The sequence below is a fragment of the Sciurus carolinensis genome, chromosome 11 (assembly GCF_902686445.1).
Source record: "Sciurus carolinensis chromosome 11, mSciCar1.2, whole genome shotgun sequence".
Taxonomy (NCBI): domain Eukaryota; kingdom Metazoa; phylum Chordata; class Mammalia; order Rodentia; family Sciuridae; genus Sciurus; species Sciurus carolinensis.
Genome location: NC_062223.1, coordinates 70,298,369 through 70,309,593, shown reverse-complemented (window position 1 = coordinate 70,309,593; position 11,225 = coordinate 70,298,369).

The window sequence follows — 11,225 nt, the reverse complement described above, 5'->3', positions numbered from 1 at the left end:
TGTATTCCCAGTCATTTGACTCATTTTTGGTTTTTGACATGATTTGGTTTATCCTTTATTTGGCTATTCCTTTAGGCCAGTTCCTCCTGTTGCTGATTTGCATCGTTGTTTTTCATCTCTTCCTCATGGAATATTTTGCTGAGAATGTTCTGTAATGCTGACTTTCTTTTTGCAAATTCCTTTAGCTTTTGTTTATCACGGAAGGATCTTATTTCATTGTCAAATCTGAAAGTAAGTTTTGCTGGGTATAAGATTCTTGGTTGGCATCCGTTTTCTTTCAGGGCTTGGTAAATGTTTTTCCAGGCCCTTCTAGCTTTTAAGGTCTGGATTGAAAAATCTGCTGATATTCTTATTGGTTTCCCCCTGAATGTAATTTGATTCTTCTCTCTTGCAGTCTTTAAAATTCTGTCTTTATTTTGCATGTTAGGTATTTTCATAATAATGTGCCTTGGTGTGGGTCTGTTGTAATTTTGTATATTTGGAGTCCTATAAGCCTCTTGTACTTGGTTTTCCATTTCATTCTTCATATTTGGGAAATTTTCTGATATTATTTCATTGAATAGATTGTTCATTCCTTTGGTTTGTTTTTCTAAGCCTTCCTCAATCCCAATAATTCTTAAATTTGGCCTTTTCATGATATCCCATAGTTCTTGTAGATTCTGTTCATGATTTCTTACCATTTTCTCTGTTTGGCCAACTTTGTTTTCAAGATTAAATATTTTGTCTTCAATGTCTGAGGTTCTGTCTTCCAGGTATTCTATCCTATTGGTTATGCTTTCAATGGAGTTTTTAACTTGGTTTATTGTTTCCTTCATTTCAATGATTTCTGTTTTTTTTTTTTTCAATATCTCTAACTCTTTATTGAAAAGATCTCTTGCTTCCCGTATTTGGTCTGTTAACTGTTGATTGGTGTGATCATTTAATGCCTGCATTTGCTCTTCCATCTCCTTGTTTGCTTCCCTGATTGTTTTAATTATGTACATTCTGAACTCCCTTTCTGACATTTCTTCTGCTGTGCTGTCATTGGGTTTTATTGATATAGTATCTAGGTTTGTTTGGGACATTTTCTTCCCTTTTTTCTCATATTGGTCACATGTCAGTGGGACTCTGAGATATTGCAGATTTCCTCTCTTGCCTTATAGTTCCCCTGTTGATTTCCAGTATATCACCTCCCAGCCTTCAGTAGCCTGAAGTCTTGGAGGAACTTGCTAATGTAGTGCTTCTGAAGAAAACTGCCCCTAGCCCGCTACTGGTTCCAGTGTTTCGAACTGGCACTGTGCAGAAAGGCTCTCACTGGGTGGTCTACTTCGAGAAGCTGGCCGTGAAAGGAGCCTGCCGCTGGAGGGAGCCAGGCTGCTTGGGGAAGTCCCTGGCTGCCCTGTCCTGGTCCCTGAAGCTGCCTGCAGGCCAGAGCTTGCCACTGGTGGGACTTGGACCTGGTTCTGTGCAGAAAGGCTCTCACTGGGTGGCCTGCTCTGAGAAGCTGGCCGTGTGGGAGGAGCCCACTGCCGGAGTGAGCAGGGCTACCTGGGGAAGACTCTAGCTGCCCTGCCCTGCTCTGATACGCTGCCCCTATCCAGGCCTGCCACCCAGGCCGAGCTTCACCCGGTATGGGGACTCACCCTGTGGCTCTATTTTAGTCCGAGTCTCTCAATGTCTCCCCTTCTTGAATCCTGGGTTCTGGAGTGACTGGAGATGCGGGCACCTTCTAGTATGCCATCTTGGATTGCCCCCTGGAAAGAGCCTTCAGCCGGTGGGGTCAGGGCCACCTGGAATAGTCTCTGGCTGCCCTGCCCTGGTCCCAGAGGCTGCCTGTGGGTCAGAGTTCTTCGCTGGCTCTGGGACTTGTGGCTGGCTCTGTGTAGAAAGGCTCTCACTGCGCGGTCTGCTCCGAGAAGCTAGCCTTGAAAGGCGCCTCCCACCGGAGGGAGCCGGGCTGCTTGTGGAAGTCCGTGGCTGCCCTGTCCTGATCCCTGAAGCTGCCTGCAGGCCAGAGCTCGCTGCTGGCTCTGGGACTTGGAGCTGGTTCTGTGCAGAAAGGCTTTCACTAGGGGGCCTGCTCTGAGAAGCTGGCCGTGTGGGAGGAGCCCACCACCGGAGTGAGCAGGGCTATGTGGGGAAGACTCTAGCTGCCCTGACCTGCTCTGATAAGCTGCCCCTATCCGGGCCTGCCGCTCAGGCCGAGCTTCACCCATTGGGGGAGACTCACCCCGTGGCTCTATTTTAGTCTGAGTCTCTCAATGCCTCTCCTTCTTGAATCCTGGGTTCTGGAGTGACTGGAGATGCAGTCACCCTCTAGTCCGCCATCTTGGATCGCCTGAAATTGGTCTTGATTTGAATGTCTGGTCAACTTGAGTATAAAATTTTAAAAATACAGACTACTAAGAATTTTAATCTCCAATGAAAGTAAGAAATTAAAAGAAAGAAAAATGGAGAAATAAAGCAAAAAAGAAGCAATGAATAGCAGAGCAAAATAGGGGAGGGAAAGTGGAAATACTGGGGAATGTTATTGACCAATTTACATGGTTATATTGTGTGCATATACAAATGTGAAACAATGAATCTCAACATTATGTACAACCATAAAAATCTAATAAGAATATAGGAAAAATATAGAATCCGAGTCACCTGGAACATTATGAACCTTCACTTACATATGATCCTTTGGGTAGTATTTCTTGAACTCTATGAAGTCGCTGGCTATATAATCATTACCATTAGGGGTATTTCACTTTTTTGACACTCAATATCAAATTATTTTCCTGTTTAACCACTTTCCTGACCCTGTGTTTCCTAATTGTAAACCCTTGTGGCTGTCTCTAACTGAATTTTCTGCCACAGTATCAATTTTGACTTGAAAAGAAAAGTAGTCATCACTTTTTAAAGTAAAGCCTACCCATCTCCTGTAATCACTGTTTATTACCAGCAAAGTCATCATTCTTTTCATGTGACCTTAAGTGAGAGTGTGATATCTGCTGCTTCTTTTTCAGGCAATCATTCCTCTGTCTTTTGGGTATTATCTTTTTGGGATTCTCGAAATCCTCTTCTTCATTTTAAGTCCCTATGTTCCTTTTCAATAAGTTCAATGGTTCATAGGGGTATTGTTTAAAAATTCTTTCTACTTTAATGATCATTTATGACACAAGCTTCAATAAATAATCAAATATCTTCTTAATATGTGACAGCATTGAACTGAATGTTGAAATTGACAGAGATGTCACTACTTTCGTGAAGCTTAACAACCAGTGGGAGAGGCAGACAAGCAATGAGCCTCTGAATCAGGTAATTGATCAATAAGCAAGAGAATAAATACTTGTAACAACAATGGATGTTTTTAAGTGCCAAGAAAGTAGTCAGGGATAGCCGTTGTGGGAGGGTAGATGGTAAACTGAACAGCAACAAAATTTAAACAAAAATAAGGAGACAGCCAAAACAAGAGCTTCAGGTAGAGAATTAGAAGCAGAGAAAGCCCCCAAAGCTCTTGAACTTGAGAAAATAGAAGAGAGTCAGTGTGGTTTGAGTTCAAAGGACAGAGCTACAAATAAGGCAGGAGAGGTTGTAAAAGGCTAAATCATGTTGGATCTTATTTCTCGAGAAAGGAGTTGGTATTTTATTGCAAATATTACAGCAGGTCATTGAAGTGCTCTAGGGAAGGGAACAGCATCTCCTATATGTTTAAAATTATGCAACCTGATGTGAGAGGTTGTAGACTAGTCTAAAAGTCAAAATGTATGGCAGATGGATCAAATCATGTAATGTTTCAAGTCATCTATGCTCTGCAGTGTACATGCCTGAAATAATCAGTATTCCTTTTGTGTCTAACATTTGTAACATCGTCCATAAAAGTTACTTGACCACAAATGTAATTTAAAAATTTACCTTTGTTTATGTTCCAAGCATAGCTACTATAGCCGTCCACCTAAGTGTTCCTGTGTGTACTTTGTTTTAGATTTCCCCTCCTTCCCTGCCTTGATCCCAGTTTCCTCTCCTTCTTTACCACCTGTACTCCTCCTTCTCTTCCTCATTTCTTTTTCAACTTCTCAATGCTGTGGGCACTGTTCAAGTGCAAGGTACTTCTCTATGAGTTATGATTAGACAGGGACAAGAAGCAGTATATGATTGCACAGTATGGTGAATATAGATAGCAATAATGTTCAAAACCTTTCAAAAAATAAAAGAAAGGATCATGAAAATTTTCACCATAAATGATAATAGTTCAAGGAAATAAATATGAATTAAACCTTGTGCAATGTACACACAAATCAAATATTACACGGTATGTCATTAGCATGTCTAATTCATTTTTTAAATTTGTTCTAATTGGTATAGTTATAATGGCAGTAGAATGCATTTTGACACATCGTACATAAATGGAGTACAACTTCTCATTTTTCTGGTTGTACATGATGTACATGTACATGATGTGGTTGTGTAACCATATATGTACATAGGGTAGTAATGTCCAATTCATTCTACTCTCCTTCCTATCCCCATACCCTCTCCCTTCCCTTCACTCCCCTCTGCCTAATTCAAAGCAACTCTATTCTTCCCTAGCCACCCACCCCTTATTGTGAATTAGCATTCACATATCAGAGAAAACATTCGGCCTTTGGTTTTTTGGGATTGGTTTACTTCACTTAGCATGATATTCCTTAGCTCCATCCATTTACTGAGAACCAACATCATGTCTAATTCTTATGTTTTTAAAATGTATCACTTAAAGAATCAATTAAAAAAAAGATACTTCTCTGACCTTTTCCCTTTGTCCACTAACAGTGGCCTGTACAGTGTAGGTAATAGCAACTTTTTCTTTAATGGGCTAATGAAAATCATTAAAGTGTATTGCTTGTGCTTTATCATAAAAATTAAACTGTATTTTCCAACTTGAAAATATCAAAAACACCCAAGTAGTGTTGTCAATTGAATGTGGCAAACTCAATATTTCAAAATAATTCTCATTACACATTATACTTAATTTTGTTCCTGGTAAGTGATCCCTACCTGTGGTTTTAAAAAGTAGACAATAGAGAAATATTTTTTAAAGGAACCTTTAATTCTGCAATTGTCATTTCATTTTCTTTCTAAAAATTTTTCTGGTTTTACATATATAAATATACATATGTAAATTATGTATATTATATATGTACATGTTTATACATGTATTTGTCACAATTGGGAATTGTGCACAATTGGGATATCCTAAGAAGACATTTTTGTTGCTTTTTCATTGACATTATACCTTGAGAAACTTTCTGGAACTTTAATTATAATAGCCATACAATTTCCTTCAGGTAAATATCTCATAATTTATTTAATTTCCTTTCTTTGGTTTTTAAGTTCATTCCCAGATTTCCCAATGTAAATAATTCCACAAGGAAATATATTGCTGTGAAAACCTTGTGTCTATATCTTTGATTTTTTTCTCTGAAATGCAGAAGAGGGCTAGAGGTGGGGCACATGTATTCATATTGCCTTGGCAAAGGGGTTGGAGATGGTCCAATCTCCAGTGACCTGAGTTGCAGTGCCTTGGACAGACCAAACACCTGTCTGAATGAATGAAAGAGGGATAATTGAATCTTTACCTTTATTATGTTCTCTCTTTTCTTTTAAATAAGATAGAGAATGAAGTACACACTTTCTACAGCGTCCTGACAAATTTCAAACCCTCCTTCCTATGATCCCAACTAATGCACTGAGCCTTTGTGTTCATCCTAGTTTGGTCTCTTCAACCATATTTTTTCTCTGGAAGAAAAACATCCTGGTGCATGTTAGGTATTCTACTTCCAGGGACACAGTACCACATAATGGCCTTGAAATTAAACATTGTGTTTTCAAATCCAAACTTTGTCCCTTTCAACCCAAGTCACTTTGTTTTTCTTTTTCTGTAAAGTTTTGACATGTCATATAATTTTTTAAAACAGCTGGTCAAATTTGACACACATACAAATTGCTTGTTCTGATTTTGATCAGGTTTTTATTAATTATATATTAATTTTAGGAATTGTCATGATAATGTGTGAACATCGTTCGTTTTCCCATTGATTTCTTTTTTAAAATATATTTCTTATTTGTTCTAATTAGCTATTCATTACAGTAGAATGCACATGATACACAAATTGAGTGTAACTTCTCATTTGTCTAGCTGTACATGAGGTAGAGTTACGCAGGTTATATAATCATATATGCAGATAGGGTAATAATGTCCAATTCATTCTACTATTATTTCTACACCCATGTTCCCTCCCCTCCCAACACTCCCCTCTGTCTAGTCCAAAATACCTCTATTCTCCACTCCCCACCGCTTATTGTAAATTAGCACCTGCATATCAGAGAAAACATTCACGTTTGGTTCTTTGGGATTGACTTATTTCACTTAGCATAATATTCTCTAGTTTTATCCATTTACTGGCAAATGCCATAATTTCATTCTTTTTTAAGGCTGAGTAATATTCCATTGTGTGTGTGTGTGTGTGTGTGTGTGTGTGTGTGTGTATATATATATATCACAGTTTCTTAAATCCCTTCATTTGTTATATCACAGTTTCTTAAATCCCTTCATTTGTTGAAGGGCACCTAGATTGGTTCAATAGTTTAGCTATTGTGAATGGAGTTGCTATAAACATTGATGTGGTTGTGTCACTATAGTGTGCCAATTTTAAGTCCTTTGGGTTTATAAAAGGAGTGGGGTAATTTGTCAAATGGTGGTTTCATTCCTAGTTTTCTGAGATGTTTCTCCACTAATTTCTATCTTAATATTTTTCAATGACATTTTATAATTATTTCCAAAATATTTTACAAATTTCTTAATTTAAATATCCAATGATTAGAAATAATTTGTCAAAAAGTATTCCCATAAGTTATAGTATTCTAACAGAAAAATATTTGAAATTTAGATAAACTGAAGCATTAAAAACTAAGCAATAAATTTAGACAAAAATAACAATATAAAAAGAAATTCCATTTATATTGAACAGGAAAAAGTTAGAAATTTAATTTTGAACGGCTTTCAAAATACAATTAAGTTTCTAGTATCTTCCCCTGGATTCTACCAAAAGCAGAGCCCAAAACATAAATTTATTCTTTTTTTGTTTTGTGGCATGAGATTTTTCTTATGTGACATTCCTGACATTGGTCACTCTTCAAATTATTTTTATGTATTTTTTCATGGTTTTGGTGCATTCTACCTGTACATAATGGTAGGATTTGTTGCACATTCATACAAGCACACAATATAGAAACAGAATTCAGTTAATATCATTCCCCAGTATTTCCCCTTTCCCTCCCTGCTTTCCTTCCCTGAACCTCTTCCTCTACTCTATTGATCTTCCATGAGACTCACTTCAAACTTTTTCTTTTTTCCTCTCTAATTTCCATACATGAGAGAAAACACATCACCATTACCCTTTCTGAGTTTGATTTATTTCACTTAACACAATGTTTTCTCAAGTTCCATTCATTTTCCTGCAAATGACATGATTTCATTTTTCTTTATGGTTGAATAAAGTTCTATTATATATATATATATCACATTTTCCTTATCGATTCTATATCCATTCATCCATTGAACATCCATTCATCATATGGAACTGAGGCTGGTTCCATAGTTTAGCTGCTGTAAATTGTGCTGCTGTAAACACGGGTATGTATGTATCACCATAGTATGCTGACTTTAATTCTTTAGGATTAATACTGAGGATTGATATAGCTGGGTCATGTGATGGTTCCCTGCCTAGCGTTTGAGAAACCTCCATACTGATTTCCATAATGGTTGTACTAATTTACAAATCCGCCAACAGTGTAAAAGTGTTCCTTTTTCTCCACATCCTCTTCGGCATATATTATTACTTGTTTTCGGCATATATTATTACTTCTTGTTATTACGGCATATATGGTTGCCATATTAACTGGAGTGGTATGAAATCCCTGTGTAGTTTTGATTTGCATTTCCCTAATTGCTGAAGATGTTGAACACTTTTTCATATATTTTTTGACCACTTTTATTTCTTCTTTTGGGAAGTGTCTTTTTAGTTCACGTGCCAATTCTTTATTTGGGTTATTCGTTTTGAATTTTGTGTGTGTGTGTGTCTGTGTGCTGTTTTTTGAATTCTTTATATATTCTGGATGTTATTTTTCTGTCAGAATATCAACTAGCAAAGATTTTCTCCTATTTTATAGGTTCTCTCTTCACATTCTTAATTTTCTTCTTTTGTTTTGTGCTAAAACTTTTCATTTTGAAACCATCTAATAATTTGTAATCTTACAAATTGATGGGTTTGTAAATCTTATTTCCTGAGCTTTAAGAATCCTATTGCGAAAACCATTGTTTGTGCCTAAGTTGGAGTGTTGACCCTATGTTTTCTTCCAGGAATTGTGTAGTTAGTTTCTGGTCTAATTCCTAGGTCTTGGGTTCATTTTGAGTTGACTTTTGTTTTAGGTGAAAGATAAGTATCTAGTCTTATTCTTCTATATAGACAGAACAAGTTTATCAGCAACCTTTGTTACAAAAAGCCCTTTTTTCCAATGTGTGTTTCTGGCACATTTGTGAAGGATCAGATGATCATATCTGTGTGGGATTCTCTCTGTGTTCTCTATTCTGTTCCATTTGTCTATGGATTTTGTTTGTTTGTTTGTTTGTTTTTGCAGTGCCATGTAGTGTTTGTTAGTCTAACTCTGTAGTATAATTTGAAGTCAGATAGTGTGATGCCTATAGCATTGCAGCTTTGGCTTAGAATTGCTTTGGTTATTCTGGGTCTTTTATTGTTCCAAGTGAATTTTAGAATTTTTTTTCCTCCTACTGTTGTGAAGAATGATATTGATACTTTGATGGAAATTTCATTGAATATATAGCTTTTGGTAGTGTGGTCATGTTAACACAATTAATTCTGCCTATCAAAGACATTGGAGGTCTTTTGATCTTCTTGTGTGTTCTTTAGTTTCTTTCTTTAATATTTTATTGCTTTCATTGCAGAGGTCTTTTATCTCTTTAATTAGATTTATCCTAGGTTATTTTATTTTTTGGAGACTGTTATGAATGAGATTGTTTTCCTGAATTTTTCACAGAAGATTCAATTTTGGTGTATAGAGAAATGCTTGGGTTTTGTATGCTGATTTTGTACCCTAGTACATTGCTGTATTTTTTAGCTCTAGCAGTCATCTGGTGGAGCTTTTTGAATCTTCAGACTGTAGAAGTTTCAAATCATCTGCAAACAGTGGTCATTTGACTTCTTCCTTTTCTATTTTTATCTCCTTGCTATGGTTTGTATGTGAGGTGTCCCCCAAAAGCTCATGTGTGAGATCATGCAAGAAGGATCAGAGGAGAAATGATTGAGTTGTGAAAGTCTTAACCCAATCAGTGAATTAATCCCTGATAGGGAATAACCGAGTGGTAACTGAAGTGGCAGGGAGTGGCTGGAGGAGGTGGGAATTGGGTGTGGCTATGGGGTATATATTTTGTATCTGGAGAGTGGATTCTCTCTCTCTCTCTCTCTCTCTCTCTCTCTCTCTCTTTCTCTCTCTGCTTCTTGGTGGTGATGTGAGCTGCTTCCCTCTGCCAAACTCTCCCACCATGATGTTCAACCTTACCTTGAGCCCCAAGGAATGGAACCAACCTTCTGTGGACTAAGACCTCTGAAACTGTGAGCCCTCAAATAAACTTTTTCTCCTCTACAGTTGTTGTGGTCACAGCATTGAAAAAGCTGACTAAAACATCCCTCTATTTCCCTTTCTTGCCTAATTTCTCTGGCTAAAATGAAACATAAATTGATAGTTAAGTTGTTCATTTGTAATCCTAGAAAGTAGAAGAGAAGCAAGAAATGAAGAAAGATCCATTATTGAATTGGTCGCTGTAGGGATGACTTATCTCAAAACTGCATGAGAAGCCTTGTAAAACATTCCTCAGAAGTATCTATCTGGGACAAGAAAGGAGGGAACAGTTATTCATCAATTTCCATTCACATTGCTCCAAAAAGGTCTGGTGGAAATATATTTCATTACCCTCTCATGTTACATAGGTAAGAAGGCCAATAGTTTCCCATGGGCACCCTGTGACATCATACAACACCCTCAGAAATGAAAAAAGAAGTTTTTCAAAACTTAAACATTATTAATAAATCCACCACTTAACACTATCTTTTTATTTATCATTGCTTTTATTCTGTTCAATGGCATTGTCATAACATAGCCCAATGATGGATGATCCACTTTCCTCCCATTCGGGTCCCCTACAGGTTATTCACTGTGATGTCACTGCAGTGAGGAGTAAGCTTTAAGTCCTTGTTATGGACTATTGGATGGTATGAGTCAGTTTAAAGACATAAACAATGGCCAGATCAACAGGTGATATGAAACCATGGTAGCATTTTATCAGTGATTGATGTAATTTCATCCACAGCTACAACAAATGCTTTGATTGCTGTAATACAAACAATGGACTGGTGGAGATTCCAGATTATGAACAGTGGAGTACATATGTTGACCAAGAAAGCAAGAAAAAAAATGTTCACGTATTGCTAATATATCACTAATTCTACTGCAAATAATGTCATCAGCAACATGCACCCTTTTTAAGTCCTGTATTTCCAAGTGGCCCAGTAAGGTTTTGTTTTGTTTTGTTTTCCTGTTAATTGCCACTGAAATCAGTCCTATTTTAGCTTTGGGTATTATTTTCATGTAAGGATCAATGAACTAGTCAAAAAGTGCCCCATTCATGTCTTTAGGTGATTTATTTTCAATAAAAATTTTACATTTTGTATTTAAAGATTATCACAAAATTGTAAGATATTTTCTATTGTTCTGTCATATACTAACAAAAATTTAAATGACAAATGAATCTACATAAATTGATTGACATTTAATTATTTTTTTTTTCTGCCTTTTAGATGTATTCTTTTTTTTTTATGTTTAGTTTATTTTTCCCCCTCCCCCCCACCCCTCCCACCCCTCTTTTCCCTCTACACAGTCCTTCTTTCCTTCATTCTTGCCGCTGTCCTTAGCCTAACTCTAAACCTAACCCTAAACCTAATGCTAGCCCCTCCCACCCCCCCATTATATGTCCTCATCCGCTTATCAGCGAGATCATTCGACCTTTAGTTTTTTGAGATTGGCTTATCTCACTTAGCATGATATTCTCCAATTTCGACCATTTGCCTACAAATGCCATAATTTTATCATTCTTCATTGCGGAGTAATATTCCATTGTATAAATATGCCACAGTTTCTTTATCCAT